Source organism: Notamacropus eugenii, chromosome 1 (assembly GCF_028372415.1).
Source record: "Notamacropus eugenii isolate mMacEug1 chromosome 1, mMacEug1.pri_v2, whole genome shotgun sequence".
NCBI lineage: Eukaryota > Metazoa > Chordata > Mammalia > Diprotodontia > Macropodidae > Notamacropus > Notamacropus eugenii.
In genome coordinates, this window is record NC_092872.1 from 340,991,797 (window position 1) to 341,004,301 (window position 12,505).

The following is a 12,505-nucleotide window of genomic DNA, read 5'->3' on the forward strand; positions in this document are numbered from 1 at the left end:
GAGACATTGGAACCCAAAATTCCAGGCTGAATGTTGCCAGCCAGAGAAGTCAAGATCCTGGGGCTCAAGCCTGGGGTTATGGGGATAGTGTGGAGAGAGGTGGAGGGGATACTTTGGACTTGTAACTTGGTTAGACTAATTCTATACAGAACTGAGATAAGCTATGAGCCTAATCCCCTTCCAAAGACTGAGGGGGAAGAGAGAGAATTATGACCCTGATATATTGAAGGTTTGTATGTTTTTTTCTTGCTATGACTTTGAAGTAAATGTTCCTTTGTAAAAACAAATCCAAATTAGCTCCTCCCCTCTCTCCTCTCCTCCCCTCCCCTCCACATCCTTGCCTGAGGTACTCTACCCAGGGGAAGGTACACTTTCATGGCCAAAAGCTGCCTCCTTGCTTTTGGGTTTACTGGCTAGATTTCCTGCTCAAGGACCAAGCCTTAAATCTAATTTACTCTGGAGCTCAGAGATTGGACAACAGATCCTCACCCCACCCCCAGCACAGAGTGAATGTAAATACTAAATGATAACTGTTTCTCTTTTATCCAGGAGCCCTGAGGGTCTTCCCCTCCTAGTTTTATTTTATTTTATTTTATTTTTTATTAAAAGGGGCCATCCTTTGAGTAACTCTTAAAGAGGCCTATTCCTTGAATGGGTATATCTCACTCAAAGTGAGAATCTGATAACACCTTAGCCTAAAATGGACAGGGTCTCCCCCTGCATCCTGGGCCATCTCCAATCATCCTGGTGAATATCTGGCCACTGGACCCAGATGGCTCTGGAAGAGAAAGTGAGGCTGATGACCTTGCACAACTCTCCTTCACTCAACTCAAAGTCAACTGCAAGTCATGTTGTCATCTCCCTGATGTCATGGTCCTCTTCTAGAGCAAAGGACAAACAAAACCTGTGAGTGAATAGCAGCTTTCTCCTCTCCTCTCCCCTCTCCTCCCCTCACTCCTCTCCTCCCCTTTCCTTCCTTCTCTTCTCCCTTGCTCTCCTCTCCCTTCCTTCTCCTCTCCTCTCTTCCCCTCCATTCTTCTGTCTCCTCTCCCCTCCCCTCCCCTCCCCTCCCCCTTCTCCTCCCCTCACCTCTCCTCTCTTCTCCCCTCCTCCCCTCTCTTCTCCCCTCCTCTCTCCTCTCCTCCTCTCCCCTCCTCTCTCTCCTCCCTTCCCCTTTCCTCCCCTCCCTTTTCCTCTCTTCTCCTCTCCTCTCCCCTCAACACAACAATAACAACAACAGTCATTGTTGCACTATTTAACTTGAGAATTAAAATCTGGCTAGGTTTCAAATGAGCAGAGGAGTTGTGCATGTATTTAATCTGAACACTTTGTATGTATCTTAAAGCACCTGCATGTAAAAGGTATATTTTCTCCTAAAAATGTTTTAAATACCTAAAACTATAGTTAAAACTTTTTTTAGGAAAGTTGCTTAAAACTTCTTTCCAATTAAATTCGTCTATCAGATCCCATTGCTAACTTTATTAGTGTTCTGGGTGCTAAAGAGGCAAAGTAAAAATCAGAAACAAAAATATGAATAAAAGGAATATAGATATATTCATAACATATTGATTGTATTAGAACAAAGATGTCCATCTTTGCAGCATGTAGGAAATTTCACATCTATGGCAAGATCTGACCAAAGTACAGATATAGGGGGTAGGGAGGAATAGAAGCACTTCCACCTCTCAACAGTAATCCATCCTTGCTATCCTTGGACTTTTTGGCCCTCTGCAGGCTCATAATTCATGGCACAACCCCTTAACCCCTCTCCCAACTCCCCTTCTGCTTTTGCTCAGCTACCATACCCTTGGTTCTATTAATCACCTCTCTCCCAGGGACTTGCCTTTTCCTGATACTTTTGTCTCTACTATGTTTCCTTCTAGGAACTTTGGGGTTGGGAACTATCAGTTGTTTTATGCAAGGATGAGGGAGACTCTTTAGAGGACAGATAACTCCCTTTCTGTTATGACTACCCTCAGGATAGACTATCCTCTGCAACTGTGCCCCTCCCAATTGAATATGCCTTAGACATAAGAATTTCTAGATATGCCTCTATTTTAAGAAAAGTACAACTTTATACAACATGAACATGCCACTCCAAAGTGGGTTTAGGTTAGACTTACAAATAGGTTTAAAAATAGTTTAGATAAATTACTAATGGGGAACAGACTGATTTTAAGGAAAGCTGGAATGTTTATAATATGTCCTAACTTCTCTCCCTCTAAGCCCTCTCTCAGTAATTTTTATTACCTCCTATGGGTTTAACTAACATCTTTATGCAGATGACTCAGATTTATATATCTAGTTCCATTCCCTCCTCTGAGTTTGACTATCAAACTTTTCAAACTAGATGTCATGGAGACAAACTCTAGGACGTCTCAAACTCACCATGTTCAAAATTGAACCATTATCTTTCCCTTCAAACCCTGCTGTCTTCCAAAGTTTCCTATTTTTCCCAAAGGCATCTTCCCAGTTTCCAAGGTTTGTAACCTTGGTATTATCCTCAACTCCCAAACTCCTTTATTCCACATATCTAATCAGTTGCTAAATCTGGTCATTTCTACCTTCATATTTCTCATTTCAGATCCCTTCTCTCCATGAACATAACTTATACCTTAGTACAGGTGCTCTTCACCTTGCACCTGGATTATTATAACAGCTTCCAACTGACTTCCCTACCTCAAGTTTCTTACCACTCAAATGCATCCTACACACTATTACCAAAGTAATTTTTCTTAAGTACACATCTGACCATGTGATTCCAATATTCATGCAATTCCAATAGTTTCCTGGAACCTCAAGAATAAAATATAGAATATCCTTGTTTGTGTTTTGATGTTCCCTGTCACCACAGTAACTTTCTATGATCAGGTTCTTCTCTTTTTTTTTTTTTTGCTCATTTTTTTTTTCCAGTCTATTTAATGACTTTCACAGTTGGGTTCTGCTTCTGGGTTGGAGGGGTCATGGTCCCAAGCTTCTTGCAAGGCTGGGGCCTGGTGGCTTCCTTGCTGTTCCAGGGCTGTGGGGACTTGCCACTGACCTGTGTCCAGAGTCAGGGCCTCCTGTTGGCTTACCTGCACTTGACCATGTTTCCCTTTTACCTGAATGAAACAGATCTTTACTGTCAATTTCCTAGATTTTCTTGGCTTGGAAAATTGTTTTACCACATGTTTTTTGTTGGCTGTGCTGCTCCAGAATTCATTTTGAGGCATTATTTTACAGTTGTTTGGAGGTGAATTTGGGAGAGTTCAGGCAAGTTCCTGCCTTATTCCATCATCTTGGCTCGATCCTTCACAAAAAGTGCTTTTATATAAATATATATGTATATTCATACATATATGAATATGGTGTATGTATAGATATATTCATATATATATATATATATATATATATATACACATTTATATATACATATATATATTTGTGTATGTAGATGAGGTACACAAGACACAGAAGTAAATGACCGTAGTAATCTAGTGTTTGATAAACCCAAAGACCCAAGCTTTGAGGACAAGAAGTCACTCTTTGAAAAAAACTGCTGGGAAAACTAGAAAGCAGTATGGCAGAAACTAGGTATAGACTTGCACCTTGCACTCTTTACCAAGATAAGGTCAGAATGGGTATGATTGATACCATACCATACCATAAAGGTTGATACCATAAACAAATTAGGAGAGCAAGGAATAGTTTATTTGTCAAATCTCTGGAGAAGGGAAGACATTATGACCAAAAAAGAGATAGTGAGCATTATGAAATGTAAAATGGATAATTTTGATTATATGAAATTAAAACGATTTTGCACAAACAAAACTAATGCAGTCAAGATTAGAAGTAGAAAGCTGGGAAACAATTTTTTATATCAAGACTCTCAGTTAAAGACCTCATTTCTCAAATATATAGACAACTGACTCAAATACATAAGAACACAAGCCATTCCCAGTTGATAAATGGTCAAAGGATATGAATAGGCAATTTTCAGAAGAAGAAGTCAAAGTTATCAATAGACATATGAAAAAAATCTCTAAATCAGTATTGATTCTGGAAATACAAATGAAAACAACTCTGAGGTATCACCTTATACCTATCAGATTGACTAACATGACAGAAAAGGAAAATGACAAATGTTAGAGGGAATGTGGAAAAATTGGGCCACTAATGCACTGTTGGTGGAGTTGTGAACTGATCCAACTATTCTGGAAAGCAAGACATACAAAGAAAGGGAAAAGGGCCTATTTGTAAAAAAAAAAAAAAAAATTATAGCAGCTCTTTTTGTGGTGACTAAGAATTGGAAATCCAAAGGGATGCCCATCGATTGGGGAGTAGCTAAACAAGCTGTGGTATATGATTGTTATGGTGTTATATTGTGTTATAAGAAATGGTAAGCAGGTTGATTGCATAAAATTCTGGAAAGACTTACATGAACGTATACAAAATGAAGTGAGCAGAACCAGGAGAACATTGTAGACAGCAACAGCAACACCGTACGATGATCAACTGTGAATGACACAGCTATTCTCAACAATACAGTGATCCAAGACAATTCCAAGGGACTCATGATGAAAAATGCTATCTACATCCAGAGAAAGAACGGATGGAGTCTGACTGAGGCACACAACTTTTCGGTTTTTAGTGTGGTTTGTTTGAGTATTTTTGGTTTCTATCTTCTTTCACAACTTGACTCATATGGAAATATGTGTTGCATGATTGCACAGGAATACTATATCAAATTGCTTACCATCTCGGGCAGGTGGGGGAAGAGGAGAAATGAAGGAAAGAATTTTGATCTCAAAATTGTAAAAGATAAGTGTTAAAAATTGTCTTCATGTGTAATTTGGAAAAATTAAAATATTATGTAAAAAAGAAGCACTTTTTGTTGTAGCAAAGAACTGGAAAGGAGGTGGGTACCTATCAACTGGGGAATGATTGAACAAATTATGATTTGTGAATGTAATTAAATATTATTGTGCCATAAGAAATGATGAAAGGGATGGATTCAGAGAAACTTGGTAAAACTTGTATGAGCTTATTCATAGCAAAGTTAGCAGAATCAGGAGGACAATTTAGAAAATGACTACAATAGTGTAAAAGAAAGCAACTTCAATGGTCTTAAGAATTCTGATCAAACCATGACTCCACGACATTATAAGTATAGGTATAGAATGAAACACATATCTTTAGGCATGACCAGTATATGAATTTCTGGAGAGTGGGGAGTGAGTAGAATGGAATGATAGAGATTAAAAAAGAAAATAAAGAAAACCATATCAATGAAAGATTTAAAAATATGCAGTAAAGGACTGAGGAAAGTTCAGAAAATGACAAAGAAGAACAGGGCAGCATTTGTACCACTGTGCTGAATTTAATAAATATATATATTTAAATTCCAAGTTATATGTAACAAGGATTCATGGTTTCATATATAATACTTTTTTCTGTTCTTTGCATAATAATAATAGCTAGTATTTGTATGGTACTTTAAGGTTTCCAAAACATTTTACAAATATTAGTTCATTTTATCAATAATTTGATCATTATTTCAACAAACTTGAGAGGTAGTTGCTATTATTATCTCCATTTTACTGATGAAGAAATTCCAGCAGACAGAGGCTAAGTAACTTGTCCAGGGTCACAAAGCTAGTAATTGTCTGGGGCCTGATTTGAACTCTTGTCTTCCTAACCTCTCCTCTATCCACTATACCATCTAGCTATATGTGGAAATATTCACATTTGTTGATGTTTTCCAAGTTAATAATAATCATAAAATTTTGAAAAAGCAACAAAAATAACAAACCAATCAACCAATCACATAGAATGGAATTCCTCTAAGTTACAGAAATGTTTCTTTCTCAGACATGGGTTGAACTAATTGGTCTCTGACATCACCTTCCAAATCTGAGATTGTCTTACTTTGTTATTCTTTTTCAAATGCCCATTTCAATATTAGGAAGTTATATGACTTAGAGAATTCAGTTAACTTCTCAGAGTCTATTTTATCCTTTGTAGAATGTGGAGCTTAATATTTTACTACCTCTCTCACAAAGTCATTGTGAAAAAGCACTTTATAAATGTAAGTTAATTTTATTAGACCTAATCATGGAGGTTGACATTAAGATAACCTAGTCTTTACCCAATCATTCCTTAGGTTCTCCATCATTAATGGAATCCTGAACTGGAGGAATAATAGGGTAGATCCCTGGTGGGAATTTTTAGATTATATCCTTAGTTCTGAGAGACTTTACCTCTCAATTACATGTTTCCTGGGTGTTTGCTTTCTGATAACTAAAAAATGAGGACAAATTTTCATGCTCCATCTTTTTCTATTTTAAAGCCAATGACCCTTTATCTTTTAATTTTTTATTTTGCTTTTTTCAATTACGTGTAAAACAATTTTTAACATTCATTTTTAAAAATTTTGAGTTCCAAATTCTTCCCCTCCCTTCCACCCTTCTCCCCTTCTTGAGAAGGCAAACAATTTGACATAGATTCTACAGGTGCAGTCATGCCAAATGTATTTCCATATTAGCCATTTTTCGAAAGAAAAGAGATTATAAAACCAAAGAAAAATAAAGATCATACAAAAAGTATGCTTCAATCTGCTTTCATATTCCATCAGTTCTTTGTCTGGAGGTGGATAGCATTTTTCATCACAAGTCCTTCAGAATTGTCTCATTATATGCTGTTGTTATGTACAATATTTTCCTTGTTCTGTTCATTTCACTTTGTGTCAGTTCATATAAGTGTTCCTAGATTTTCTGAAAATATCCTGCCTGTCATTTCTTATAACAAAATGAGAGACACTGGCACAGGACCACTCAGCATGGCATGCCCACATCGGAAAGGGTGCTGTGCTCTATGAGAAAAGCATAATTGAGACAGCACAAAGCAAACGCAGGATGTGCAAATTTGGAGTAACCACCCCAAATGTTCACACAGACTATCTGTGCCCAATCTGTGGTAGAGTGTCCCGAGCTCATATTGATCTGATCAGCCACAGTTGAACACACTGAAACTTGTTTATCATGGTGATGTCATTTTGATCCTCTTTGAGAACGAAGGACAACAACTAACCAGTAACAAAATAACACTCCATCACAATAAAATACCATAACTTGTTTAGCCATCTCCCAATAGATGGATATCCCCTCAATTCCAATTCTTTCCCACCACAGAAAGAGTTGCTATATATACTTTTGTACATATTTTTCCCTTTCCTTTGATCTCTCTGGGATACAGATCTAGTCCAGATATTTCTGGGTCAAAGGGTTTTACAGTTTTACAGCCCTTTGGACATAGTTCCAAATCACTCTCCAGAATGTTTGGATCAGTTCACAATTCCACCAACAGTGCATTAGTGTCCCATATATTGTATATTTTTAAACCACTGACCTTTTCTCTGGATAGTATTTTAGAAAACCACATGATCTACCCTAAAGTCTACAATAGTACATAAAAAGTCTGTTTTAATCAGCTCCAGATAGTTTAATGGGCACTTAGCAGTCACCAGGGACCTCTTTAGTCAGCATATGGAGGAGGCCATTTAGAAGTCAGGAAGTAAACTAACATGAGCCCAAGAAGATTGTTGGAAAGCTCAGCCAGCTTTGAGCTTTAATGCCAGCTATAACAATTTTTCTAAGAATGTTTGGTAGGCTATAAGCTCAAGGTTATTTGCTCCTGTTAAGATGAGTTTTAATTATAACTAAACATATATCACAAATAACACACATGGTTTACTGAATTTGTCATCTGGGTAAAGATTCTTTCCTGGAGTCCATTTGCTTCATTCACTCACTTTCTGGCTTTTGCCAAGAAATTGGGGGAAAAAAGAAGATCATTCTTTTTGGTTTGACTTTTAATTGTTATTCTAAGTGTTTGCAGCTCTATAACTTAGTCAGTCATTTCAGATTAGTGCAGAGTAAGTGGAATATGTCTGTTATTCACTCTCCATAGAGTAAGAAAGCACTCTGAATTTCTTTTCATGGAAGAGAAATCCCAACATAATTTAGATCTATATTATTTGTTCCTTTTTACATTTACGGTTTTTCCTTACTGCCCAATAAGAACTTCCTAGAATTCATTTCTTATGCAGTTAATCACATGTAATTTCATTAATAGGGTGTTTTAAGCAGGTATAATTAAATTTCTTGCCTCCATTTGTCAGGGGAGTGGCACAGAAATGAAGTAATTTGCTCAGAATAAAAGTAGGTAACACCTTCATTTGTATTATTAGAAAGGAGCATAAAGTATTTTAGGAAAAAATTCCTTTATTTCTGTGGTAAGCACATAGTAGGTATTTACTTCTTGTTGGATTGAACTAGCTTTATTTATGCAGAGTCACAGAAGCACCTGAGTTAAGGAGGTCACACTGGCTGGGGCTACAGTAACTGCCCTCACTGTCCCATTCCTCTATCTAGTCATTTGGTCCTCTCGTGAGTTCCATGCTAAAATAGGCCTGACCCCTTATTACAAGTAAGCTCCCCATTCTTACATTCACTGACTCATCAAACTACAATTTCCCCTTTGCTATTCCAGGGATAATTCTATTTTTGTCTCTAGCCTAGGGTTTCCCCAAAAAGGGGAAAATGAAAGAGGAATCCAATGTATAATATGAATCTGGCATAAAACAGTTCATTTACTCCCACATAAGAAACAATGTAAGCATATGAGAAGTGCAGCTCATAAACAGAATTTAAACAGCACTCATCAGCTTAACTTACTTTAACTAGTCTAGTCAGCTGACAGGCTAATATTCAACCCTAATTTAGGACATAAATAGTTTTTGCAAGACTGATAATTAACCATATTACATTTCACCTCTGTTAACATTGTCAGACCTAGCTTGATTTTTCTGGTGGTTTCTCTCTGAATCTAGCTAGCCCACTTTTGCTTAGGAGCTCTCTCTAGGTGGCTGCTTAGGTGTCAGGAAAGGAGAAGATGCCACTTTTGCTCTAGACTTCTCAACGCTCACAAGACTAATAGGAAAGGCTAGAAGGAAAGACATGAGAAACAAAGGCAATCAGGGGCCTCAGTACAAGTTGAGGTAGTTGGGTATGTGCTCTATTTGGTAGAGAAAGGCTTTCCTCTGATTTCTGTCCCTTGCTGATATCACTTCATGTCACCTGCAGGGTTGCATCTAAGCGGACCACCAGATGGAGGCCACTACTTTCTCAAGTGAGTAGGACACCCTGTGTCATCAGCTCTTCTGCTTTAGCATCCACTTAAGCGTTTTTCAATGCTGGCTCAAAGCCAGAACTGAACTCTAAATAGACCCACCAGAAACAAGGAGAGAATATCTGCATATGCTTTTCAGGGTGAGGAATGGGAAGGGCCCCAATATACTCACATTCTATATCAGGAAATATCATTTAGTAGTGCTAGACTAGTAGTGCTGGGTTCAAATCCAATTTCAGATACTTCCTCACTGTAAGACCTTGGGCAAGACACTTGAAGCCTCAATTCCCCTTGTAAAATGGGGATACTAATACCTGAAGTATAACTTCACTTACTGCTTTATCATCTCACAGAAATGAGTCTCAACTGTGAAAATGAATATTTAAAAAAAGGCACTTTGTCAGTCTTAATGCCTATATAAATGCCAGGTGTCATCATCATTGTTATTAATATCACAGAGTAAGACGTGAATTCCCTTTATTGTTTATATTTAGAAACTGGGTTCCCCCAAACCTGGCTGATATTTTTCCCATGATCCTTCTGACTCTTTATGTTGCCACCTTCTTCTCTATAATAATCCTCAGTACTTCAATTAACCCCTAAACTCATTGGTGTGGTCACTCTTCTGCCAGGATAAATCACAATACCTCTATGCCTTCTGATCCACAGGCATTTCTTGTTCATGTATACTATGTGAACCACAGCAATATTAACAGCAAAACTGAAGGATGATGCATTACAATTTGCAAGGAATTTCCACTTAGACTCATAAAATTGTCAGACTGGAAGGGACCTTGGTGATTATTTACTCCAATTCTCTCATTTTCCAGATGACTAAATTAAGGACACCTCAGAGAGGTGAAGTGAATTATTTGAGGTCTGGCAGCAAATTAATGACATGACCAGGACTATAATATGCATCTCTTGACTCTCTTTCATTCTAGAACTTTCTACCTTTAAATGGAATTAGAATTGGTGGTGCAAAATAGGCCATTTCTGTGGTTGGCAAATAGATTGTTGGCCTTTTGGGATAGGTGAGGGAAATCTTGTTTAAGGTATAAGCATACCACAACACAGAATTAAGTGTTTAGGGGAAGCCACAGCTCTCGTTTCAGACCTAGGGAGCCTGAGCTGGTTAGCCTTGTTAGGCAAGTTGTGAAAGACAATAATCCATTTAGACCAGGGTGGAACAAGGCCTGCTGGGCAGACAGCCAACAGGTGAAGAAAGCCTCTGTCAGAGCAAATGAGTCCCTGTTGATTTTGTGGGTTCCAGTCTCCTAGCAGAGACTATTTTTCCTCTAACCTGGTCTAGGCTCTTGGTGCTCCTGTTAATCTAATTTATGCAGTGAGACCCCATCATAATGCTGATTTTCTACCTAGATCTGACCCTCCCCTGTAAGAGAAGGGGTACTACAGTTTATACAAAGAGCCCAGATTTTTAATCTTAGTCACTTCACTAGCTTTGTGCAAGCCCTGAAGCCCCTGTTTGGGACTCGTCTCTTCATCTGTAAAATGGGGATAATAAACATTGTCTTACTTCCTTTACAGGATTATTAGGAAAATTAAATAATGAGGTTTCTGAAAGTCCTTTGTAAACTGCAGACTCTATAAATACAGGGATTAAAGCAAACCAGTGTCAAAAAAGTACAGTGCAGTGAATTGTGAATCAGGAGACTAGGTTTAAATCTGGACTCTGGCACTCATCACCTCTGTGGTCTTGGGAGAACTGCCTAACCTCTTTGTCTCATAAAGCCTCTGTAGACCAATAATTCATTAATAAACCTGTTATGTACAGACATCGTACACAGGCACAGAACACAGGGTACACAAGGAAAAAAAGCAAAATGGTCCTTCCCTTCGAGGAGCTCGCATCACAGCGGTGAGTATCAGTATACGCACATAAAGCAGAGGCACAGCGGGTACAGGGCAGCCTTGGAGAGGCAGGCGGCCAGCAGCAGCTTGGCGGGGGAAAGCCTTCTGCAGAAGGTGGTACTGGAGCTATTCTGAAGGAAGGAAGAAGTCCAAGAACGAGAGGTGAGGAAAGAGGGAACAAGGCGCGCACAGGCTCTAAGATGGGGGAGGTTGGGGAAGAGCTGGCACTGAACAACCTGGTGACCGTGGGAGGGCCTCTTAGCTGGGTGTCAGTGAAATGGGCTCGGAAAGTCCTTCCTGCTCCAAATCCACCACCAGCGCTGGCTTTCCTTCTTTAAAACGCGTCCCCAGCACCTAAGACGTCGGCTCGGCCACAGCAGACGCCTAATACGTGTTTGCTGCGTTAAGGGGGCCCATGCCCACAGCCTCCTTTTGTAAAGGAGGAGCCCGCGGGCCAGGCCTTCTGACTCCCCTCTGGAGTGACTGTCGGGCTCAGTTCTATGTCCAGGAACCGTGTGGTTCTAGGCTGGTCCTGATTCTCCCACTCGCGGCCACAGCGCGAGTCTAGGTTTATTCCCGTGCACCAGGGCCAGGACGCGGCCTAGGCAGGCACAGGCGCCCACGCCCAGGTGACCGTCAATGCTCCTGAAGGTACCTGGGCCACAGGCTGGGGGGCGTGCCTCAAGCCAGTTACTCAGAGCACCTGAGTCAGGAGGCTTGGGTTCCTGAGCGGCTCCGTCACTCTTCCCGGCGGCCGGGGCTATTTCCTGCTCGGTAAAACAAGGAAGTTGGGACTGAACTGTGCCTTCCAACTGGGTCAGGTTAATGCTCTCTAAGCACCAGGCACCTGGCGGGCCAGCCCCGGGAACAGAGCTCGGACCGGCCCCAGGCCCCTAGGGAAGACACACCTCGCCAAAGAAAGCCCCTTCCCTTCCGGCTCGGGGGAGGCCACGGTGAGATCACCTTCAGCACAGCCCGAGCGAGGCCAGGGCAGCGTTCCTGGGGATGCGGGCCCCGCATTCCCTAGAGGTGCGACCGGTCTTTCCCGCCCACGAGTGACCTAATTACAGGTTTCCTCTTCTCTGTGGGAAGGCTCCCTCCCCCTCCCCCAGGGCCCCGGAATGTGCCAAGGGGAAGGCTATTGTAGCCTAGGGCCTGAGGGGGATGGGGTCGAATCCATTCATACAACATGCCTTTCCCGCACCAAATCTAAGCCCCGCAGTTACAAAACGGGCAGCCACGGCCCGAGCGAGCAAGGGCACCGCGGCGACCCTCAGCGGCCAGGTCCCTCCAGGGAGGGCACCCCTGGCGGCGCCGGCGCCCTCGCCCCACCTAGTTTTATAGATATACCTTACTTCGGGCCTCCGGGACTACGGCGCCTGCGCAGTCCCGGGCCTCCCTCCCTCCCGAGACCCCGCCCTGAAGCTAAGGTGCCTCTTCCTCCTCGTTCGGCCTCCGCGCGCCC